This window comes from Oryctolagus cuniculus, chromosome 6 (genome assembly GCF_964237555.1).
Source record: "Oryctolagus cuniculus chromosome 6, mOryCun1.1, whole genome shotgun sequence".
NCBI classification, from domain to species: Eukaryota; Metazoa; Chordata; class Mammalia; order Lagomorpha; family Leporidae; genus Oryctolagus; species Oryctolagus cuniculus.
The window spans coordinates 28,805,349-28,831,024 of record NC_091437.1 but is presented as its reverse complement, the minus strand read 5'-3'; the positions used below and the strand labels follow the sequence as shown (position 1 = coordinate 28,831,024).

Below are 25,676 nucleotides of genomic sequence, written 5' to 3'. Positions count from 1 at the left end.
TCTGAAGCCAGGAGCCAGGAGCTCCTCTGGGTCTCCCACGGGGGTGCAGGGGCCCAAGGACCTGGGCCAACTTCTACTGCTTTCCTAGGCCACAGCAGAGAGCTAGATTGGAAGAGGAGCAGCCGGGTCTAGAACCGGAGCCCACATGGGATGCTGGTGCCGCAGGCAGAGGATTAATCTACTGGATCACAGCCCTCTACTGCCCTCTACCTCAGTTTTAAAATCCACAACTGCAATGTTAAATTTCAAGTAAGCATTCACATGAGACAGTTGTACTCTGTGTTCTACCCTGAGAGTTCTATAAATTATCTTGCACACAGAATTTCTTGTTACCAGTTGTCCACTCTTATTCCTTTTAATTCCATGACTAACAGGACAAACCATCAGCCACTGCTCATGAGTTAATTCTGTTGAGTTGTATCATCCCCAGAGGGGAAACGTTGGTATTCTGACCCCTAGTACCTCAGAATGTATTGTTATTTAGTGATAGGGGCTTAACAGAAGCAGTCTAGTTAAAATGAAATCTGATTGATACTATTAAACAAAAATTTGGTCACAGAGAGGTAAGTGTAGAAGGAAGATTAATCATCTATGATCAAAGGAGAGAGGCATGGAGCAGATTCTTCGTCTCTGCTCTCGGAAGGAACCAAACACGCCAGTACCTTGGTTTTGGACGTCTCATCTTCAGACTGAGACAATAAATTGCTGTTTAGTCACCCGGCTGGTGGTACTTTGTTACGGCGACCTTAGCAGACTATCACAAATGCAAACCTAGCCTCTGGCCACCTTGCTTCCAGGTAACATGAACTATCAGATGTGCTCAGGATCAGAAGTTCCCTTCCTGTCTGTTCTGTGTCAGTCCTGCGGGATGCAATGCACTGGGCATTCCTTCGTGGCTTGTGCAGATATTTTTGTTCAGTATTTCTAAATCAGGTTCAAATTTTCCTTCTTTAGTTGTGTGACTGTAAAGAACTGTCAACGAGGACATAGATCTAAGTTGAAAAAGAGGTAGTGATGCAGCAGCAGTAGGCACACTTGCTAGGATTAACCATCCAATCATTCATCACATGGGCTTTTGAGACTCGCTGTTGTGTGATTTTGTACAGCCACTTAAGTGCTGCTGCGCATGCCCAGCTTTTGATGAATCAGCTAACATTTAGTACATTACAGGCAGCTCCGGTCACAAGTTTGTGTGGTGTTCCACAGTCAGATGTTCCAGCTCCACTCTGGTCCAACAGTAAGCTCGGAGCTGTGTTATGGGGTTGGGATGTCTGGGAAGCAGGCTCTGAGATAAAGCTAGGGTGCAGAGTGTTTCTTATGGAATGCCTTTGGGAGTCACATCTGTGAGATCAGGTGCTGGAAGCAGGATTCCACACAGAAAGCTGAGGGGAGCTGAGGAGCCAAATGGCCTAGAAGATTTAGGCTGTGTTAGGCTGAAAAGGCCAGGTCCCTGTATTCCCGCCTTGATCAGTCCTAGGAGGCATAGAACCTGGGGGCTTCCACTGGGGGCTCGCAGCTGAAGGGTGCTGGCTGACTGCACACCTGGCCCTCCCGCAGCACTCTCAGAGTGTGCTTCATTGCTGGGGGATCTGAGTGGTCCATCTCATGTCCTCACAGTCTACCCCCCGTGCTGCTCAGATCCTCCTCCTATACGATGTTCCCCGTTCTGGTGGCCTGTCTTCCTGGGTGAAACTCAGGAAGTTACATGGGATGGCCTGTAGTCTTCCACTGCTGCAGCTGGTCTCAGTGATCACTGCCTCCCTTCCCCACAGTCCGTTTCCTGCTCCCTCTACTAGCAGGTCTTCTGTTCAGAGTGCTTATCTGATGGTGTCAACTAGATCTGCATCTCCGAGCCCTGGTCATCCTGTCTTTCTCAATCTGTGATTGCTGCACTTACCCTCTTACTAAAATAATCAGGCAAGTGGGTCAGCTGGGTGCCAAACCTATTTTTCCTTGTTTCTGTTGTCTACGTCCTCCTGATGATCAGTTACCTCTGCCAAGATGGTAACTCCTTTTCTCACTTGCAGAACCTGGTCACACAGAACCCCAAGAATCGAGGCCACTGCTTTAGCTGATTGTATATTGGGAATATTACCACGTGGAGATGTTTCCCTTTATGGGCCAGGACTCCAGGCCTGCAGAGTTAGGGTTACAGAAATGGTAACGCCAATTCCCTGAGTGAGGCACTGGGAGCAAGGAGAACTGGAGCCACTCCCGCCACATCAAGAAGTTTACGCTGGTCTCTCCTACTGACAGTTCAGACATCTGGCTGTGGAAGTGCACTGCAAATTTTAAAAACTTCCTGTTTTCATGATGCCCCAAAATCCCCACAGATAGGCTGTTTGTACCTTGCCCAGATGACCAGGTACAGCAGCTCAAGGCTGGTCACTGCCACCAGGTCCCCTTCTTGCCCTCCCCTAACTGTGACCTAGTACATTCAGGCACACCAGTGAAATCCCCTCACACATGTGCATGGGAACCCCACCCTGACACCAATAAAGGCACTGGCCCACAGGTCCTCACTGTCTGGACTCTCCACCTGCTTGTTGGGTGGTTCCCTCTCTAGGGCCTGTGAGAGTAGTAACTCCTTTAAGTTTATGTGCTTCTCCCACTCTACGTTTCCTAGTTGTGTAGAAGTGATCATTCAAGATTCAGAATGGGGACTTCATCCCTCACTTATAACACACACAGCACTTGAAGTGAAGCATCTACGTAGCTTGCATCATTGCCAGCATGGCCTCTATGTTCACGTGCTTGTCATGCCAGCACTCGCCTGGCTGACAAGAAAGGCTGTCCAGTGTCATCTGGCAAGTCACCTTGTCTGTTTCAGCATTTAGTACAGTACCTCTCCTGTGGTGGGATACATTCTGAAGGCCATTACCTGATTGCCCGAATGTGGTCACACTTCAAATTCACTCCCATGTGTCAATCAACCTGCTTCTAATCCAAAATGCTTCATGTTCAAGCTTCTAAACTCCCAGAATGCTTCCTGGGCAACCAGGTCATTTCCACTAAATATAAGCCTATTTAGATTTCAGTCTTAGTGAGGGAGTGTGAGATTAGGAGCAGGCCAGACTAACTCCACCCACAGCTGCAGCTTGTACAGCCCACGCACAAGCTGCATCTCCTTGCCAGCATGTACACACTAAACAAAATCGGATGGAAGCCCATTGTAACAAATATTTGCCAACAGACAATGAGATTTAGGTTTGGACAGAAACAAGTTAGAAAAGGTTCCACTGGGGCCAGCGCTATGGCTTAGTGGGTAAAGCTGCTGCCTACAGTGCTGGCATCCCATATGGGTACCAGTTTGAGTCCTGGCTGCTCCATTTCCAATCCAGCTGTCTGCTATGGCCTGGGAAAGCAGAAGGTGGCCCAAGACCTTGGGCCCCTGCACCTGCGTGGGAGACCTGGAAGAAGCTCCTGGCTCCTGGCTTTGGAACAACACAACTCCAGCCATTGCGGCCATTTGGGGAGTGAACCAGCGGAGGAAGATCCCTCCTGCCCCACCTCTGCTTCTCTGTAACTCTGCCTTTCAAATAAATAGATCTTAAAAAAATAAAGGACAGAAAATCCATTAAGACTGCCCCTACCTTCAGAATAACTAATGTACAACCATTACACTTGCTCTTTGGAGATGACATCTTAAAGACATACAAATACCCCTAGACTGTGAGCCCGCAGGGCTTGGTTTCTCTCCACCCCACCCCCTCAGCTTCTCTGTCTCCTACTCAAATAAAACTTTGCCTCTTCCCTTCTCACCACTGTGTCCAGTCTCATAAACTGTCATCAATACCAGGACACCAACCCGGACTCTCCTCACCAGTTTCCCACAACTTTAGTCCACTTTTTTGTCTATACGAAGTGAATGACCAAGTTCTGAAACCTTACCCAGCCTCTAGAATGATTTTCTCCTATCACTGAGTTGCCCATAGATGAGGCTGTAGTGCAGCTGACATTAATTTTCACTGAAATGACCCACAGGAACCCAAGAAGGCTCACACATAATGTTCACTTATTCCCAAAAAATATCTGGAGATCCAACTGGGAGAGACATGGGTTTATTTTACTCATGGGAGTGACGGAAGGCAGCCAGCCAGTAGTTCAGTAATTCGCACTGCTATGTCAGATAGCACAGCATTAAATAGTAAGAAATAAACAAGCATAACTGGTTTATGGTCAAAGTAGCTAGGCCTCTTCCCCAGCTGCCCACTCAAGGACATAAGCCACAGCTGAAGTCAGTTTACCTTCGCCCTCTGCACCGGATTCTTCTTAAGATGATTATCTTAGAGGGTGGAGCAGCTATCCCAGAGCCACCCCCAGGGCATAGAATGCTCTTTCTCTTGGGGAAATGCAGTGTTAGGAGTCTTCCCTACACCCACCCATAACTAAGCTCGGTTCGTCTCCGTTGCCTCCCAGTGGTCTGTAAACGCTTCCCATAGATGGGAGCTGAGGGAGGGGTCTGTGCAGCCGCGGTGGCTGACATGGATGTCTATCCCAGCTGCCTTTATTGTAGCAGGACCCGTGTACCAAGACAAGACACCAAGGCTTCTTAACAGGAAGTCGTCTTTTATTATGCCGGCCTTAGGCCCAGGTGGAATTTCTTATCTAAAATCCTGAACCCCAAACAAAGAAGGGTGTTTCCTTATTTATGGTTTTAGCTTCTTTGTCTCCCTTGTACAGTTACCTGCATACATCTGATTGGATATTCTAATGTTACACACAGCCACAGGATTGATAGAATACTGCCCATGGGAATGCAGTTAACTGAAGATATATATTTTTGACACATACTGAGCCATCTGGTGTCTGGAAAGGGTTAATATCATTTGCTCTGTGCTAACAAGCAGAACCTGAAATGGTTACATATAAGCAGATAGCGAGTGCAGTTGAAGCAGGCAGATAAGAACATTTCATTCCCAGGACAGATGCCTCCCTTTGTCTTCTCTGACCTTGGGAAACCTTCTACCACAGCTTTAATCATATTCATTAGAAACAAGTTTAATTGAAACACAAAGGCCTCTGCCACATTAGAACTTGCTTCTGCCTCTGGTCCTTCCTGTACTAAGTCCCATTTGTATCTCCGTCTTCACATGGGATGATTGCTAGATCCATCCAAATTTATGGCTTGGTTAGTCTGATAGAATTCGGGGCATTATGTCTTTGAGGCACGTGATCTTTGGGCAACCGGCTCCAGGCTTTCTGGCCTGCATACTTCTCCACATGGCTGGCTCCTGGTGCTTGCTATGAATCCAGATTTCCCTCTCTCTTTAAGATAGAGCCCTCATTCCCCCACGTATTTCTCTCACTGAATAAAAAGCTTACAACTTAAAAAAAAAAAAAGAATTCGGGTCATGACAGGTAGTTGTTGCATGTTAATTTGGTGTCTCTTAATTGAATATTCTCTCTTTACCAGGTTAAATAGCACACGAGTTTTTTGTGAGTTTAAACATTTTTTATTTGAAAGAGCCACAGAGAGACAGAGGGAGACACACACATACAGAATTTCTTTTTTTGTTTTTAAAGAATTATGTTATTTATTTGAAAGGCAGAGTTACAGAGAGACAGAGGCAGAGAGAGAGAGAAAGGGAGGGAGGGAGGGAGAGATTCTTTCACTCCCCAAATGGCAGCAACGACCGGAGCTGCGCTGATCCAAAGCCAGGAGCCAGGAGCTTCTTCCGGGTCTCCCATGAGGGTGCTAGGGTCCATGGGCTTGGACCATCTTCTGCTTTCCCAGGCCATTGCAGAGAGCTGGATCTGAAGAGGAGCAGCCGGGACTTGAACCAGTGCCCATATGGGATGCTGGCACTGCGGGCTGGGGCTTTAACTTGCTGTACCACAGCTCTGGCCCCAAAACATAGATTTTCCATCTGCTGATTCATTCCCCAGATGGCCACATTGACTGGGACTGGGTTAGGCCAAAACCAGGAGCCAGAAGCTTCATCTGGGTCTCTCCTGTGGGTGGAAGGGGTCCAAGTGCTTGGGCCAACTTCCGCTGCTGTTCCCAGGCTATTAGCAGGGAGCTGGATCAGAAATGGAGCAACCGGGACTCCAACTTTTGCCCATATGGGACGCTGGTATTGCAGGCGGCAGCCTCACCTGCTACACAACACCAGCCCCATGGTTTTGTTTTAAAGTAAGACTCCACTGCATTTGGCATGACCTTGTTCCAGCACATCAGGACCTGACTTTGAAGTCTTCCTCTAGGATGTGCCATAAACTCCACGAGGCATCTTCTCTTACCACTCTGAACTCTACTAGTGATGATTCTGCTGGACTCCAGAGAGAAAGGGCACTTGCACTTCAGCCCGGCCATGGCATGCTTCAGAGCCCTTTTCTCCCTGGGATCCACTCAAAGGAGGCAGCCTCTTAAATCCCTCAGTATACGAGCCAAAACATGCTCCCAGATGTGGAACAGTCCTTCAAGGCGTTGGATTACCTTCCTGTGGCAGATGGTGCAAAACAAAATAATTTTTTTTATTTAATGAATATAAATTTCCAAAGTACAGCTTATGGATTACAGTGGCTTCCCCCCCCCCATAACTTCCCTCCCACCCGCACCCTCCCCTTTCCCTCTCCCTCCCCCTTCCATTCACATCAAGATTCATTTTCAATTCTCTTTATATACAGAAGATCAGTTTAGCATACATTAAGTAAAGATTTCAACAGTTTGCACCCACATAGAAACACAAAGTGAAAAATACTGTTTGAGTACTAGTTATAGCATTAAATCACAATGTACAGCACATTAAGGACAGAGATCCTACATGAGGAGTAAGTGCACAGTGACTCCTGTTGTTGACTTAACAAATTGACACTCTTGTTTATGGCATCAGTAATCACCCTAGGCTCTTGTCATGAGTCGCCAAGGCTATGGAAGCCTTTTGAGTTCACCAACTCTGATCATATTAGACAAGGTCGTAGTCAAAGTGGAAGTTCTCTCCTCCCTTCAGAGAAAGGTACCTCCTTCTTGCAAAACAAAATAATTTATACATTACTTTGAAATACTCTTGACCACTGGACCCTAAACACTTTACTTTATCTATGTGAATATTCACATGATTTACCTACTAGTCTAGAGTTCATGTATCTTGTCAACATTTCCAATATGCTATTTTTGCTAACCAAGCCCACTTGGCATGTCATTGTTAGTTGGACCAATTTGATAATCTTTGCAATATCCAGAAAATCCAGATCTATTACCTTATTGGTAGAGGGTGGAAGATACAGTATGGGCCCAGGGCAACATGGTGATTGTGTGCTGTTGTCCATTTAATGAGAATGTGAATTGTCTTTATTCTCTTTTCTGAGAGGAAAAGGAAAGAATTCACTTGCTGAATCAATGCCTGTGTACTGTATACTTAGCAATGATATTGCATCTGCCATGAAGTCTCTCTCGGGGACACCATTTAGATAAGTGTGTGGTAGTCTATTTTCTTCCTATAGGATTCATCTTGTTGCTGTGGCAGTCAGACTAGTGAATCACGTGTAGGTGTACCCTAAGTGTGGTATTAGTTTTTTCCATGCCTCAGGATATGAAGTCAGTTTTATTATCTTTCCAGGATTGAGGGGGAGTTTAAAGGTTTCTATTTTCCCCTCCCCATTATGATAGCTCTTATTCTTATTCTAGACCAAGAGGCCAAGGAGGGGTGGTTTTTATTAAGAGGCTCTACCCATGGGAGAAAACATTTAGTCCAGCAGTTAAAACACCCATATCCCACATCAGAGTGCCTGGGTTATGTTCCCAACTCTGGCTCCTAATACAGACCCTGTTCATAGCACAGGTAATTGGGTTCTTGCCATCCAAATAGGAGACTGATGACATTTCTAGCTCCTGGCTCCAGCCCTTGCCCAGCACTGGTTGTTGTGGGCAACTGGGGAGTGAACAACAGATGGGGACTCTCTCTCTCTCTCTTTCTGTGTGTATGTGTGTGTATAATGTCCCTCCCTCTCAAATAAATAAAAAAATTTAAAAAGAATGTCTGCCCTAATTTTATATTTAAAGATAGGGAAATTAATACCATGTGGAGCTGTACATCCAATGGATGATCTGAACTTTCATCTTCAGGTGGCTCCATTCTAAAGGGGTCCATAACATACTGGATCCTCATCCTATGTCAGTTTTTAAAAAATGTTTATTTATTTGAAAGGCAGAACATCTCAAAGAAAGACAGAGAGTGTGAAATATCTTCCATCCACTTGTTCACTCTCCAAATGCCCTCAACAGCCAGGGCTGGGCCAGGCCAAAGCCAGAAGCCAGAAACTCCATCCTGGTTTTCCACATGGGTGCTAGGGTCCCAAGTACTTGGGCCATCTTCTGCTGCCTTCCTAGGCACATTCACATGAAGCTGGATCAGAAGTGGAGCAGAAGTGACAGAACTAGCACTGCAATCTGGGGCGTCAATGCCACCAAGTAGAAGCTTGATCTTCTGCACTGGCCTTTATCCCGTGTCAGTTTGTCCCTGTGTCTAACAGTCACTGAGATATTTGGATATTCCACTTTCTGCCTGTGCACAGCTTGGCTGTAGGGCCCCTTTAAGAGGGACTAGGGGAATCATGACTGTGCACACTGCTCAAGTGTTACAGTATTCTTTTCTTTGGAGTCCAATCTTCTTTTCAATCAATAGGTTCTGGTATGAAAACTGGCAGAGGTCAGGACACTAGGCAAGGCATTATGGATTTTATTAGAACAGTTGCTAGACTACGAATCCTCATCCTTTATCCTTCCTGATAGTTCAGTTGTTTAATATCCTTGTGAACTGCCCATTTATCATGTTCCTGGGAAAACTATGTTCTGTTAACCATGTCCACAACTCTCTGTGGATCAAGAACTTTTAGTTACACCCCACTTGCTACTCAGGACAGCTGCATCCCACTCAATTTTGATAGTCAAATACTGCCACCCGACTTTCACTGTTTCCCAGTATTTCCATGCCCACTGCTAGCTCTTTGAGCCTCGTTCTACATGATCTCTCCTACATCCGGGATCCAGAGAACAGCCATCACTGAATTTCTTAATGATGTTTGTACTCTTCGCATTATTGCCTTACTTATTGCCTTTGTAAATGATGTAACCTCTGGGCCTTCTCATTAGCCAATAGGTTTTCTGGCTATATGCCCAGGGATTAGGGATTAGGGCTCAGGAAAAGTAGTTCCAGATTCCAACAGGCCAGAAAACAACTTGGAGTCATTTTTGGATTTCTATCTCCGTTACTCACAGTAGCGTTGAGAAAAGCACAAGGAATACCACTTGCCCTGAAGGTGATGGGGCCATAGAAAATATTTACCTTTGTGTCCGTGGTAGCAGTCAGACATACAGAGAAACGTCTACATACGTACACACATAACTACATGCACATGTCCACACCCATCCACAAGTAACTTCATGCATGTCCACATCCATCCAAAGGCAGTCATGCCTAGTCATGCTCCTCACCCCAGCTGTTTTTGTGGTCTTACAGACAAAAGTGGCCCAGAGCCAGATTTACATGACAGACTCATGGGCAGCTAGACAAGCTAGTGGATCTGTCGGCTCTCATCATACCAGTTACCACTAAGAGACAGAGCTATGGGCGCAGAGAGATAAGGGGCCCTGGGCAAAAGACGTGGGAACTTGATAAACACCATCTTTCCCAAGTTTCTCAGCACTCCACCCCTTCAAGTTTTCTCACCTCACAGCCTACATGTACATTACCTTACTCAAAGGTCCCTGCCAGCAGTATACCTAGGGCGTGGAACAATACAACCAAAGACCATAACAACAACACAGATTACAGCAGCAAACTCGAAGACATAACACAGAATACTCCAACCCTGATCAGGTTTCACTGTATCGCCCCCAGACTAAAGTATCTATGAGTCCAGGTGTAGTTCTATAACCAAGTCCAGTGTGGTCAGGGGTAGTGGCTGTCTTCTAGGACAGCCCAGCTACAAAGCTGATAGTCACTGTTGCAAAGGTGTTCAGCCCACCAGGCTGTTTGTAGTCATTAGGCTGCATCCATCTAATTGGGGCAAAAGTCCAATAAAGTCTATCTGACATCTATCAAGGGATGACTCAAATTAAATCTGTAAGAGAGCCACAGGTTAGTATCGCATCATATTAACTGTGCATAAGGTAGCAGTATGCCATGGACACAGCACTGAGTGACCAAAGACATTGTTTTGGGTTTAGCTGTAAGAGTAGGGCCCCACCCAACTGTACACCCCATAAGTGGGGGAGGAGGCTCGGCACTGTCCTTTCCACCAGAGGACCCAGTCATTACAACTGCTGGGTGCTCTGTGGCAGTGGATTGTGGGGAGCAACTGGGAACAACTCAGACTAGACTAAGTTACTGGAATTAAGACTTATTCTATGCATCTGCTCTCCCACAATATGGCGCTGGGAGAGGAGGAAACAGCTTCTACACAGCTGCCTCCAGTTCAACCAATAAACTGTAGGACCTGCTCCTGATTGGAGGAGAGCAGCGTACTCGGCGTGTGGGTAGCAGAGTTGGGATTGGCGGAAGAGGACTATAAAGGAGGAGAGAGACAACATGCACGAGGAACATCTAAGAGGAACACCTGTGCAGCCCCGAGAGAGCCAGCCGGTGGTGTGCCGCTCCCCCACGGAAGTGGGGAAAGTGGCAGGGGGAACCGCCCTTCCACGGAGGTGGAAGGGACGGTAGCCAACCCGGGAAGAACCAGCAGCAAACCCGGGGAGGGCCGAGCAGACAAAAGAACAGCGCAGGGTCCTGTGTTGTTCCTCCGCGAAGAGGGGGAGCGACAGTGGATGAAGCCCAAAGGGTGGTGAGCCCTCCTTCTAGGGCGTGGGTGTTTTCCTCTCTCTGCCTCCTCCAAGCTGCACTGTCCTCTCTCTACCTCCCGCCAGCTGTTCTGTCTTCTGCTTCTCACAGGCCATTCTCAGGCTCCAGTAACTGCAGCATCGCCCAGCTACACACCACCCAAGCTTTGGATTTCTTCTCTCAAGAGGTCCCAGCACATTGCCTCACAAAGAACTGAAGGCTTGGGCACTCCTCTCCTTCCATGCTCTGGTTGTGTGCCCTGCTGCTTTTTTCAGAATGCTCACCTTCTCTGTGGCTGTAGGCTTTTGCCTGGATCTGGCCATGTTGCCATCGTGGCCACAGCCTACTACCCACCACAGGGAGAGAGTAGGGTGCTGGCTGATGCTCACCTTTTCCTAACCCCAGGCTCCCATCTGGCAGGCCCCTGCAGGCATATCCAGCCCTGTGCCCAGGGCACTTGCATAACAGAATAGGTCTCCCCTCTGGGAATAAAACATGATGTGAGCCTGGGTGCTTAACCCCAGGAATCTTAAAGGGGCTATGCCATGGGTTTCATCACAGGGCCAGGGCCAGTTGGGGCTGTGGAGGATGGGATGTCCCTCCTTGCTGCTCACAAACACTCCCAAAGCTCTGCAAGTTAGAACCAAGGGTGGTGGGATCAGCCTCAGGCAGGTACCCTGGCTCAGAGCCACATCACAAGCCCTCACAAGCCAGCAGCAGCTTTTCCTGTAATAGAGTCATTTTTAACCCTATCTTGGTCTTTGGCTTGTTTCCTGGGAGTTGGAGTTTCCTGACTTGTTGCTTCATTAGGGCTGTCTGAGTCAAGGTCTCTCCTCCCATAGCTGCTGTAACCATCACTCCATTTCTCCCACCCCTTTCCCAGAAGGGGAGGTAGAGTGCATGGCCTTGGGCTGCAGCTTATCACCACAGCTGCTCTCAAAGTTGCTTTTCCCATTTTTTTCCCCCGGAGATGTGCTGAAAACTCTGCTTTGCTCCAATTTTTTGTCTGTAGCTCAACATTATTTCCTGCCTACAAGGCCATGAGAAGGACCCACCCCACGGCATCATCCTTTGTCAGGATGTCCCTCTGATTCTTCTTTGTCTCCTTGAAGGCAATCAGCAAGCTCTGTTGTCAGCTCTCAGCCTGTGGTAACTTGCCATTGCTTCTTGCCCACGAGGCAATTAGGAAGACCCCCTGCCCAACACACACACAGACCCTGCTGCTATGTGGGTGTCTCTGTACTCAGACAGCTTTCTGAGCCCATATAATGCCTTCTCTACACTACTGAGCGAGTCATCTACTCCAGCCACTCTTTTTTTTGGGGGGGGGGGGCTGAAAATTTTATCTTATGTACAAAGCACAGATATACAAAGACAGATACACCAGTGTACCTGTGGTATTATATAGGAGGATACAGTTAGACAAAAAATTCTCAGAATGCTCCTTAGAAGGTCAATACTAAAACAAAGTTGTTGAAAGGGCTAGTGAGACTTGGAGACTCAGCCCTGTCTTGATGAGGGCGGTGGAGAGCTGCACGGCATGTCAGCACCACCCTCTGTGAGGCTCTCACGGTGCCCAGTGTGGCTCAGAATAAATGTCACAAACCTTGGATAGGAGCAGCACATGGGACAGGCCCAAGTCCATGCTCTTCTCATCGCCCAAGGAGAAATTAAAAAGGCCAACCAGTGGCCATGAGTAGTTAGGTTTTGAAGCTGCATGGGGTTAATTATACAGTTCTACCTTTTTTTGCATGTTTGCATTTTTTCATAAACCATTTCTAAAACTATACAGTGAACAAGTGAACTCCTAAGAAATTAAAATACTTGGCACAAAGACACCATCTTTTATAAGCATTTAAAGTTTTTTCTAAGCTTTCAGACTTAGAACTTTGTTTCAGCTTGCATTTTTATTATAACATGATCCAAATTTAACACAAAACTCACGTTTTCTATTCCCTCAGAGTTGCTGAACGGTCTTAGTGACAACAACTTAAAATATATTGAAAAGTACAAGAGCTGACATAAAATTATAATCAAGATCTGGTATCATGGGATTAGAAGAATCAACACAGCCAGTCTGTAAAGTAGAGCTGACTCAGCCCCGTAGATGTAGAACACCCTGGTTTAACTAGGTACTAAGGCCACCAAATGCACACAGGAAAATGGATGCATGGTGAAATGCCACGGTCTAAGAATTCTTTGGGGGCAATTCACTACCTTTATTTTATCTTATTAATGAGCTTCCTTAAGGTATAAAGTTAGGATTTCTGAATGTATCACATTTCATAATTAAAATAATTCATCAAAAAAGAGTCATTTGTACAGGTTACAGGTCATAAGATAATGTCCTGGGATAACTTTTTTTTTTTTTGACAGGCAGAGTGGATAGTGAAAGAGAGAGACAGAGAGAAAGGTCTTCCTTTTTGCTGTTGGTTCACCCTCCAATGGCTGCCACGGCTGCCACGCTGTGGCCGGCGCACGGCGCTGATCCAAAGGAAGGAGCCAGGTGCCTCTCCTGGTCTCCCATGGGGTGCAGGGCCCAAGCACTTGGGCCATCCTCCACCGCCTTCCCGGGCCACAGCAGAGAGCTGGCCTGGAAGAGGGGCAACCGGGAAAGAATCCGGTGCCCCGACCGGGACCAGAACTGTTGCTCCCCCTCTTCATGGAGGAACGACACTAAACCCTGCCTAGGCTTCATATCCGAGTCACGGCACCATTATGTCGCTCCCCCTCTTCGTGGAGGAATGACACTAAACCCTGCCTAGGCTTCATATCCGAGTCACGGCACCATTATGTCGCTCCCCGTCTTCGTGGAGGAACGACACAGGACCCTGCGCCGTTCTTTCGTCTGCTCGGCCCTCCCCGGGTTGGCTACTGACCCTTCCCGGGTTGGCTACTGACCCTTCCCGGGTTGGCTGCTGGTCCTTCCCGGGTTGGCTACCATCCCTTCCACCTCCGTGGAAGGGCGGTTCCCCCTGCCACATTCCCCACTTCCGCGGGGGAGCGGCACACCGCCGGCCGGCTCTCTCGGGGGCTGCACAGGTGTTCCCTTAGATGTTCCCCTTAGATGTTCCTGGTGCATGCCGTCTCTCTCCTCCTTTATAGTCCTCTTCCACCAATCCCAACTCTGCTACCCACATGCCGAGTACGCTGCTCTCCTCCAGTCAGGAGCAGGTCCCACAGTTTATTGGTTGAACTGGAGGCAGCTGTGTAGAAGCTGTTTCCCTTCTCAGCGCCATATTGTGGGAAAGCAGATGCAAAGAATAAGTCTTAATTCCAGTAACTTAGTCTAGTCCGAGTTGCTCCCAGTTGCTCCCCACAAGAACCTGGTGTGCTAGCCTATTAAGCCGTGGTGTCGGCCTGTTCTTTTTAAAAATAGAAAAGATTTATATGGTCAGGGACTGATGGGTTGGGATGACAAATGTACTTTTCAGACTTTTATCACCAATGGAAAAAAAAAGCATTTTATACACTTAAAACTATCATTAGTGCATTTAGATTTTGGAGAAAGAATCAAAAGGTAAAATGCCTCTACAATAATACAATATTAATATAAACCAGTCATGTTCTGAGATCATTATAGCAAGCTAACATCATTTAAGGAAAGTGATTTCTCAGTTCAAATTAGTAAAACCTTAAAAGACTGTTCTTAGATAACATTATTTGAGGACAATGCATTTTCAGACACATTCTGATGTTTGAATTTTTACAACAGAATTATAGATTAGTCTATTATTATACCTTTCTTAAAAAGCTGTCAGGTTTCCATTTCTTTGCCCAGCCCACAAGGCCACAGCCACCAAGCACCACACACTTGTGACTATCTGCCCCGGAATTCCACCTTCCAACTCCATACAGGCCTGAAAAGAATCCCCAAGTGTGTGCTTGGGGCTGAGGGCCCAGGATAAGCAAATCCAGATTCCAACAGATCAGAGAACAGCTTGGAGTTGATTGTAGGTTTGTATCTCCTGTACTCACAGTGGCAGTGAGAAATGCACAAGGAATAGCCCCCCAATGGCAGTGGGGACCACAAGGGACACCAGCCTTTGTGTCTGTGGTGGCAGCTGGACACACACACACACCCAGACATCTACATACATTCACTCGTAGCCACATATGCATGTCCACATCCATCCACGGGCAGTCGTGCCTAGCCATGCTGCCAGCCCCCCAACAACCCTGAGTTGCTTATACAGACAAAAGTGGCCCAGAGCCAAACTTTACAGAACAGAGTTTTAGGTAGCTAGCCAAGCTGGTGGACCCATCAGTTCCCATAAAGAGACAGAGATACGGGAGCACAGAGATAAGGGGGCATGGGTGGAAGGCGTGGGAACTTGATAAACACTATCTTTCCCAAGTTCCTCAACACTGTCTTTATGCAGTTGTGATAAATAATTTTATGTATCGACTTGGTTAGGCCAAGGCATGCCCAGATAACGGGTGAAATGTTACTTGTGGGCTCGTCTATGATGGTGTTTCTGGTAGGGATCAGTATTTGAATAAGAAGACTGAGTAAGGATCTGCTCTTACCAATGTGGGCAAATGTCATCCAACCTGTTGAGGGCCCTCAAAGAACAGAGAGGTGGTGGATGGGTTAACTCACATTCCCTCCCTCTCTCTCCCTCTCCCTCCCTCTCTTTCTCTGTGTGTGTGTGTGTGCGTTCAGCTGGGACAGCCATTCTCTCCTGTCCTCAGACATGGAGTTCCTAGTTCTCAAGCCTTAGGACTTCTGGACTTAAATCACCAACTTTCCTGGTTTTCCATCTCCCAGACAGCAGGTGGTAGGACTTCTTGGACTCAGTAAGCATGAGCCAATTTTCTTAACAAGGCGCTTGGAGACCCCTTGTGGGGTGTGTGTGTGTGTGTGTGTGTGTGTAAAGTTTGTGGAAAATGAGCATTAAGAAAAAACTATGGGGGCCAGCATTGTGGCTCAGCAGGTTAAAGCCCTGGCCTGAAGTGCTTGCATCCCATGTGGATGCTGGTTCGAGACCCGGCTCCTCCACTTCCGATACAGCTCTCTGCTATGGCCTGGGAAAGCAGTAGAAGATAGTCCAAGTCCTTGGGCCCCTGCACCCATGTGGGAGACCTGGAAGAAGCTCCTGGCTCCTGGCTTTGGAACAACACAACTCCAGCCATTTCAGCCAACTGGGGAGTAAATCATCGGATGGAAGACCTCTCTCTAACTGTTTCAAATAAATAAATAAGAAAAAAAGAAAAAAACTATGAATGGATTATTTAAAAATTTTTTGTCCCAAATAAACTTATCTTTTAATTGCATTTTCTAAGAACTTTTACAAGTACCCTCGTGTATGTGTGTGTGTATCTTCCTAAACATATCTCATTGGTTCTGTTTCTCTGGAGAACCCTGATACAATAACATATCCATTTAAGAATACACATTTCTCTGAGCTTTTTAATCCCTTTCTTTACTGTCCGCTATGAAAATTCTATTTTGATTTCACTTTGAGTCATCATTTTTCCATGCTTTTAGGAGACATTTTAGCAGCAAGTTTATCCTATTTAAGTTCTTGTCAGTTTTAAATCCTAGTTCTCTCAAATTAAACTCTTCTTTGCCCAACTCCTGCCTCCTTGATTAAGAATTTACTCCTGGGCCTGGATCTGTGGCACAGCAGTTGTTAAGCCTCTGCCTGAGACATCAGTATCCCATATGGGCATGGATTCAAGAACCGGCTGCTCCATTTGCAATCCAGCTCCATGCCAATGTGCCTGAGAAATCAGGGGAAGCGGCCCACATGCTAGAGCCCCTGCACCCGTGCGGGAGACCTGGAAGAAGCTCCAGACTCCTGGCTTTGGCCTAGCCCAGCCCCAGCTGTTGTTGCCATTTGGGGCATAAACCAGCAGATGGAAGAGCTCTCTCTCTCTCCCTCTCTTTCTCCCTCTGTAAATCTGCCTTTCCAATAAATAAAAAATAAATCTTATTTAAAAAACAAAGAATCCAGCCCTAGGTACATCCCCCTGGCTTCTACTGCATATGCTGCCTAGGACTTGTGGAGCCTTTGGAGTGTCAGACCCAGCATGTCCCTTCCTGGGTTATGCTGTGAGCTAACTCTAATTATGTGCCTTAGCAGAAGGGGAGGTAGGGCCATTTTTAGAGGGCAACACACATTGCCTAACAGGGAAGAAGGCTACATTTTCTGTAAGGAATGGGCTATCTCTGTATAAGGAGCAGTGGGCCACTTCTGCAGGTTCAAGGGTCATGGAAATTACTGAAATTCAAGATTTAGGGCATCAATATACATAGTCTCCTAAGTCTGAATTCCACCTCTTCTCAACTGGGGCCCTGAGCCGGGCATAAGAGACTTGTCTTGGCTGGAAGCTAATCTCCTTAGAGCACAGCTGACCTACTAACATCCTGGGCTCATCCTCAGCTTTCTCAGCCCTCCTGCGATAGAGGATCTGAGCCTTTTTGTGTGCTGTGAAGGAATCCGCTAGCTTTTATGCCTGGCTTTCAGTTTCTGTTAATTACCCTCAGTCTTTCCTTATTTTATTCTGGGTGGTTGGGCCTTACATATCTGTTCCCATTGTCTCGTGTTTACTTTTTTACTTAGTATTTCTCAAATGCCCAATATATTGAAGCAGTTAATATATTTTTTCCTACCACCAGAACTCATAATCCCAATTAACATGGTGAAAGTTTTAACAACTGGACTACTGCTTTGTGTCAGGAGCTGTGATCTACTTACCAGCTGTTATTTGGCCCCGGTTTTCCCATGAGGTGATGCGTGCTCCAGAACATTCTATCACCTCCCTAAGACTACTCCCAGCATCAACAGCCATGTGAGTCCCTGAGAAGCTGCCTAGCTCTGAGTTTGTTAGGGAGGTTGATGATTACCACCTGTGAAAGTAAAGGGGCTACAACTAGACAGAGGGAAAAACCAAACTGTGGTGCAGGGCTTCCAGTAGCCTTCTAACCTCACCAGGGAATCAGAAGCTGAAATGAACCTTTAGGGTTGTTGCATGTTAGGCCAACATGCCCGGGACTTCCATCCCCATCTTGACTTGCTATTAAATGTAGGTTTCCCCAGGAACTCCAAGGCTTTAGATGCATGAGTTGTGTTTAACTGAGGCACCCTGAGGATCCTGACAGCTGAACTCTGTCTATAGTCAATGATGCCCGCAAGGGAGGCAATAAGGCCATTGTCGAAGTGGGGAGGAGCAGTGCATCTCCATGTTTATAAAAAGATCAAATTTTTTCTTTTAAATTTTGAAATGATTTCAGATGCAAAACATTTAGAATAGTACCAGTAATTTACAGTTGTCCCTCAATTCAGCTTCCCCAAATGTTCAAACCTTATAAAACTACAATGTAAGAAATTACCTATAGATTTTACTCAAATTTTGCCAATTGTTCCACTTAGGTCCTTTTTCTGGTCTTGAGTCAATCCAGAATCAGGATTCCCACATTGCTTTTAGTTGTCCTGTCTTAATTTCTTCTGAGACAGTTCTCTAATATTTATCTTCTGTGACCTAAATACTCTTAAAGAGGACTGGCTGCTTATTTATTGTTAAATGTCTCTACATTTGGGTTTATCTTATATTGATAAAAATGTACAATAAAAATTTATCAATAACAAAGCAATGTTGCTCAATGCATTGTATCGAAGGTACATGATATATTTGATCACTAGTGATGTTAACTTTGATCAAGATTTTCTTCCTTGTAAAGTCATTGTTTTCTTCTGTGTAATGAGTATAATGACAATGTGTCTTTGTAATTAATAAATATCTTATGGGAAGATGCTTTGAGAATAATCTGTTTCCTAATAGGATAATAGTTATTTGCTGAAAACGCAGGATTATGCTCCAAACTCCAGGGGCCCTTGCTACAATTCTCTAATAAGGGAATGCCTCAGGCTTCATACAGTATTCCAATACGCCAGACACTTTAAATAATATTTTACCTGTTGAGTCATGAGTCCCACGTGGTATTGCTGTCCTTAATGTGTTCTAGAGTAGCTGGAGAGCCTTCTTAAGAACTGGGTTCACTTTAAACCTGGCAGCCCTAACATTTTATCATCTGGAAGGTTTGAGAAGGATGCCAAAAGATAACATACGTTGTCTCTAAAATCAAATGAAGCTCACCTAGCTGTCTTTTTTCTTAACAGTAGGTCAAACAAGGCAGCAGCTGCAACTGGTTTTTCACTTTCTTAAGGTCGTAACGCAGACCCACGCTTTTAGATCCCCAAAACTTCACTGAGAGGACAGCACCTTAAATTTTTATGGAGCTTATCTTATCTTCTGGCATTATGTGTGTCTTACCAAGACATCTAGGGTACATGTTACTTGCAACTGAAAGATAAAATCATAATCTCATTAGTTTAGTGGGAATCTTCTGTATCTCTCATAAGAGCAAGTAGTGCCTGGGGCAAGAATAAAAATGGAAACTTAGTTCTCTTGAGTCTTTTTTTCTTTCACATGATTCCTGGGAATTAATGGAATCTCAAATTCACATAAGTTCAGCTACTATTGAGTCAGTTTCAGTCAAGTGAACAAGAATCACTGGTGGGGCGCCGGATTCTGTCCCAGTTGCCCCTCTTCCAGGCCAGCTCTCTGCTGTGGCCAGGGAGTGCAGCGGAGGATGGCCCAAGTCCCTGGGCCCTGCACCCCATGGGAGACCAGGATAAGTACCTGGCTCCTGCCATCGGATCAGCGCCGTGTGCTGGCCTCAGCGCGCCTGCCGCAGTGGCCATTGGAGGGTGAACCAACAGCAAAGGAAGACCTTTCTCTCTCTCTCTCACTGCCCACTCTGCCTGTCAAAAAAAAAAAAAATCATTGGCAAATGCATCCATCTAAATTCAGCATATTTGAAGCTCTATTCTTCCTTCTAATTTAGTATAATAGGAAACAGTTCTCAAACGCACTCACTCCGGCAGTTTTGGTGATGTAATTAGCAAAATCTTATGTATCTTTTTGTATGTGTTCCTTCTAATGTTGAGACAAGCTTGGTACTCGCTTCCCTTGAACGTGTAGGAAACGGCTCTATCTGCAGACAATGAGAGTTGGTAGATGGAGGGCATGAAGAAAATTTTAATCTTGCAACATAACTATCTCAGTTGAGATCATTATAGAATATTCATATAAGGTAGGATTTTAAAAAGGACAGGTAATGTGCTTCTACTAAAAAAAATAGGCTCAGTTAACTTGGGGATCTAAGACACGATTATATGTGAATTCACCCAGTTGTCTCCATTAGATTCTAATGAGACACCTCTTTCCCAGTCAATGCTCTAGTGTTTTCAAAAAATCAGCAGTGGTTGTAAATTCACCATTGGTAGTTATTTACTAACTTAAAGAATTAGACTGTGTTTCTAATTTTTATCTATATTACCCTCAGGCTTGAAAAAATATTGCTTTATAGAAATCATACAGATATTTAGTCTTGAGATTATGCCTTGATCTGAGAATTAAAACCCTAAATTCTCCAGCACAGTCAAAAATAGCCTTCCTACCCTCACAGACCTTTCTCATTCCCACCATAATGGTTTAGCATAGCAGCCACTTTGCTTGCCAGAGAATTACCTTCAAAAGGAATTCATTCCAGGTGAACACAGGGGTAACCTGAATATAGGATAGTTAGTGATAATGTTAGAGCAGATAATTTATACTAAATTTCATTCCTGAGTATATACTGCCTGCAAAATCTTCTGGTACAGAATGGAATTTTTAATAGGTTCAGATCACATCACAGAAACAACTCTAGATATATAAAGAAAACTATTTAAAATAGGTAGATTTTTACAGCATCATTGGAGTGGGTGGCTATGTGGGACTCAGAAGTATTGAGTAACAATATTGCCATGTTGCTATCACATTCTCAACATCAAAACAATTGGTGACTAGATTCTCAAATGCTCAATCTGGCTTTTGCTCCCAGACACTGGAAAGCTGAATCTTATTGCCACAGCCACCTCTCAGTACTTAAATTTCTACAACCATGCTTGCCAAGAAACACAACCAAACGTAATAGTATAGCAGATACTTTTGATGCTGGCCATCCATCACCTTGGCCCATTTCAGAGCTCATGTGCGGTTCTATGAAAACTTTTCAGCAAGCTGACAGCTTCTCGTCTCAAGCACTTTTGTCTTTCCGCTTCTCTGCCTGAGGCTTTTCTCTGATGCCATAGGAGCTTGCTCTGTCCATGCACAAGGCAATGTAAAATTTCCAGATTTAATGTTCTTAGGGGTTAACTCTCAGAGAAGGATGAGAGTTGGACATGGATATGCTAAATTCCTTATGTCTTGGTGGGGAGGGATTTGGAAGCATGTGGTGCCCTAGCAAGATTGAGGCCCAGGTACTCATAATGGTAAACTGTTGATTAAAATAATCATCTACAGTTTACTGACTTTGCTCCCTTCCCTTTCTCAATTTCCCTATGCTTCCTGAGGCCACTTTAGAAAAAAATTATACCTAAGTCCTTGTTGCAGGGTCTGATTTTAGGAGAAGCTCACAAAGCCAGCGACCTTAGAAATCACATCCTCAGGATAGATTCTAGACCTGAAACACCTGGTAATCATATGGCAACAAGCCACTGCTGGTGAGAAGCGGGGTTGTGATGCTATAACATCGCACTTGCAGGACTGAAATGAGCAACAGGCATAAAAGAAACTATTGGCTTACCCAACAGCTTCAGCACATGAAACAAATTAAGATTGCAAAGTTGGGTTTTCCTTTCCTTATGACCTTAAACCCTGAATAAACAGAATGAAAGCTCACAGTAGAAAACTTACCTGGATAATATGTACTAGCAGGAACTGGGGATCACGCTTGGGAACGAATATTCTAGATATATCAATTAGGGAACCCTGTGAAAACCCAGGTCTTGCATGAAAACATTTAAGAAGACATTTATCCCACACAGCTGAAGAGATAGGTGTGTTGAAAACCAATATTTGAATGTATAAGCAGCACATTTTTCCAATCACTGAGAGTATAATTGGATGTATGGTGGCTGCTAGAGCTTGTATATTAATTTCCTGACCTATGGAATAAAAAACAGGGGAAAATCCCCTGAAATTGGTCTCTCCTCAAGTCCTGGGAGTAAATCAGCATACAATCCCATCCCTTATACCTAGACTTGCAGAGATTACTGCTACTCAGAAAAGGGCAGAGCGGTGGGTCTCACCATATCCTCTCTTAATTCACTTTTATGACCTTTACAGCAACACAATGGGCTATGGAGGTAACAGTAAACTATTCCTAGGGCCAGCCTGGTGGCACAATGGGTTAAGCCTGATCTGCCACATGTGATGCCAGCATCCCAAACTGGATGCTGACTTGAGTCTCAACTGCTCTGCTTCTGATCCAGTTTACTGGTAATCAGGCCTGCGAAAGCAGCAAAAGATGGCCAGGGTACTTGGGCCCCTGCACCCATGTGGGAGACATGGATGGAGTTCTGGCATCTTGGCTTTGGCCTGTCCTAACCCAACTCTGGTTGCTGTGGCCATCTGGGGAATGACCAGCACATGGAAGATCTCTCTCTTTCTCTCTCTCTCCCCCTCTCCATTGCTCTGCCTTCTAAATAAACTTTTAAAAATGACCAGTAAACTATGATGATAGAACCAAGAAAGTCCAGACTGTGCAAGTTACTTAGGCCACCTTTCCTTGTCACTGTTCTCCATTGCACTGACCTCTTTCCTTCCAGCTTACCTCTATAGCCTTGTGGGGATCCCATGACTACTGACAAAGGAGTGTAACACATGGGTCTAGTTCATGGGCATGTTGGATTAATATGTTATTAAACATTGCCACTCGTCCAGAAAACTTACAATTAATGTTATACTAGCTTTGCCATGGTCTTCATATGTTTCTAAACACTAATGAAATAATCGTGTTGGTTTTAATCTAGATATTTCATGAAGGCAGTGGTGTTGTGCTGTGGTAGGTTAAGACACCACCTACAACCCTGGCATCCCATATGGGTACTAGTTCAAGTCCCAGCTGCTCTACCTCCCATGCAGCTCCCTGCTACTGTGCTTGGGAAAGCAGCAGAAAATGGCCAGTGCTTGAGACCCTGCAACCATGTGGCAGACCTGGATGAAGCTCCTGGCTTCGGCCTGGCCCAGACCTAGCTGTTGCAGTCATTTGGAGAGTAAACCAACAAATAGAAGCTTTCTCTCTCTCTCCTTCTCTCTGTTAACTCTGTCTTTCAAGCAAATAAAATATTTAAACAAAAGTTATTGTTTGACTGAGGGGCAGGCCTTGTGGCACAGCAGGTTAAGCTGCAGCCTGGGGCACCTGCATCCATGTCAGAGTCCAGTTTGAGTCCTGACTTCTCTCCTTCAGTTCCAGCTTCCTGATAACGCATCCTGGGAGGTTCAAGTGCTTTTGCACATCCACATGGTAGGCTCAGATGGAGTTCCAGGTTCCGTATTTTGGCCTGGCTCAGCCCTGGCTGCTGTGGGGATTTGGGGAGTAAGCTAGTAGATGGAAGATCTCTGTTTCTGCCTTTCAAATAGATGAAAACATATATTTTAAAAAATTATATGGCTTAGAGAATTGTACAAGAGAGTTAATTATAACTTGAAAGAGGTATTTCTTCTTTAAGTATATGCATTATATCAGAACCAGATGGGAGATACTAGTATAAATATGCAACTTTAAATAAGTCTTAACTATATTTGTTCACTAAAATTACTTTAAAAGTTGTTACTCCATAAAAAATCCTGGTATATACATACAATCTGGTGCCAGGATTTAGTCAACATCTTTATTCAGTGACTATAAACTAGAATACTTTATAAGGATAATACGTCTGGATCAGCCAAAAATACAGTCATTTTGTGGTATCTTGTTATTGCCAGAAATCAAGGATGCTTTTAAAATTATGAGTCAAAAGCCTACAGGAGCCAGTTTAAGGGGTCTCTACTTCTAAAAAAAAGATTTGAAAAGGGGGAGAGAGACAGAGACAGAGATAGAGACAGAGAGAGATGCCAGGTTTAAAGTAAGAGCTGGAAACTCAATACACGTCTCTCACATGTGTGGCAGGGACACAGCACTTGGGCCATCATCTGCTTTACCAGGCACATTAGCAGGAAGGTGGATCTGAAGTGGAGGAGCTGGGACTACAGCTGGCACTCTAATATGGGATGCAGGCATCTCGAGCAATGGCTTAACCCACTGTGCCACATTCCTCACCTCTTAATGGGTCCCCTGGTAGCCAATTTATAAACATTTAATTAGAAAAAATGGACCAAAATGTTTGACTAAAATTCATAAATGTTTCAAGAAAAGATAGCACATATGTGTACGTATAATGTCTACATTTGAAGCGAATGTGGCAAAATTTTTAAAATTGTTAAATTTTAAAACTGAAAAGCTTTTAAAAAGTTCATAAATACTACATATATTAAAATGACAGGCCGGCGCCGCGGCTCACTAGGCTAATCCTCCGCCTAGCGGCGCCGGCACACCGGGTTCTAGTCCCGGTCGGGGCGCCGGATTCTGTCCCGGTTGCCCCTCTTCCAGGCCAGCCCTCTGCTGTGGCCAGGGAGTGCAGTGGAGGATGGCCCAGGTGCTTGGGCCCTGCACCCCATGGGAGACCAGGAAAAGCACCTGGCTCCTGGCTCCTGCCATCGGATCAGCGCGGTGCGCCGGCCGCAGCGCGCCGGCCGCGGCGGCCATTGGAGGGTGAACCAACGGCAAAGGAAGACCTTTCTCTCTCTCTCTCACTGTCCACTCTGCCTGTCAAAAAAAAAAAAAAATGACAAATGTATTATTTTCCTTCAAATAATTTATGTTGTTTTTTTTTGGACAGGCAGAGTTAGACAGTGAGAGAGAGAGAGACAGAAAGGTCTTCCTTTTTCTGTTGGTTCACCCCCCAAGTGGCCGCTATGGCCGGCGTGTTGTGGCCGGCGCACTGCACCAATCCGAAGCCAGGAACCAGATGCCTCTTCCTGGTCTCCCATGCGGGTGCAGGGCCCAAGGACCTGGGCCATCATCCACTGCACTCCCGTGCCACAGCAGAGAGCTGGACTGGAAGAGGAGCAACCGGGACTAGAACCCGGGGTGCCAGCACCGCAGGCAGAGGATTAGCCTAGTGAGCCACGGTGCCAGCCATATGTTGATTTTTAATTTATTGATTTTATGTCTATACTTTATCTTGATTAATTTAACTATAAAATGACTTTCAGATATATATTTACAGTATATGATGACAGTACATGCATGTGCTGTTTGTCATTTGCTAATTTCTACAAAATAGCCTGTTTGGGTTGTAGTTGAGCTTGCATTATCAATAGATTAAGTAAAAATGGACATCTTAACAAAATGGAGTCTTCTAATACATGAACACGGTATAGCTCTCTTATTTAAATTTTCTCAATTCCTCCTTGCAGTACATTGTAAAAGTCTTGCATATTTTTGATTAAATTTATTCTTAATTATTTATCTTTCAGGTTCTCTGTAAATGATATTTCTTAGTTTTTGTTTTCCATTGTTGACTTTATATAGAAATACAATTTATTTTTTAGAGTTTTTTTGTCCATTTGAAAGGCAAAATGAGGGGCAAAGATGGGGGGGGGGACACTTTGATCTGCTGATTTACAAAAGCTTGCAACAGCTGATGATGAGCCAGGAACTCCAACTGAGTCTTTCACATGGGTGATAGGAACCCAAATACGTGAGCCATCACCTGCTGCCTCCCAGTTGTTTTAGCAGGAATCTGGATTAGAAGTGGAGGCAGGCTCCAATCCCAGGCACTTTGATATGGGATGCAAGTGTTCCAAACAGTGGAATATCACAATGTCCACCCAAATGATTGTGTATGAACCTCGTAGCTGTAACCTTGTTATTCTCACTCATTAGTCCCAGTATTGTTTTTTTTTATAGATTCCTTAGGATTTTCAACATACATGTCACTTGTAAATGAAGACAAC

The 25,676-nt window shown here is 45.2% G+C and overlaps 1 long non-coding RNA gene across 1 annotated transcript; it reads right to left on the bottom strand.

The window, feature by feature from the left end:
* Positions 1–1,923: 1,923 nt before the first annotated feature.
* LOC138850163 (uncharacterized) lies at positions 1,924–24,500 on the bottom strand. The gene is made up of 2 exons (XR_011389771.1): positions 18,885–24,500; positions 1,924–6,443 (listed from the first exon to the last, which is right to left on the bottom strand). It is a non-coding gene; the product is annotated as an uncharacterized lncRNA (long non-coding RNA).
* Positions 24,501–25,676: the final 1,176 nt, after the last annotated feature.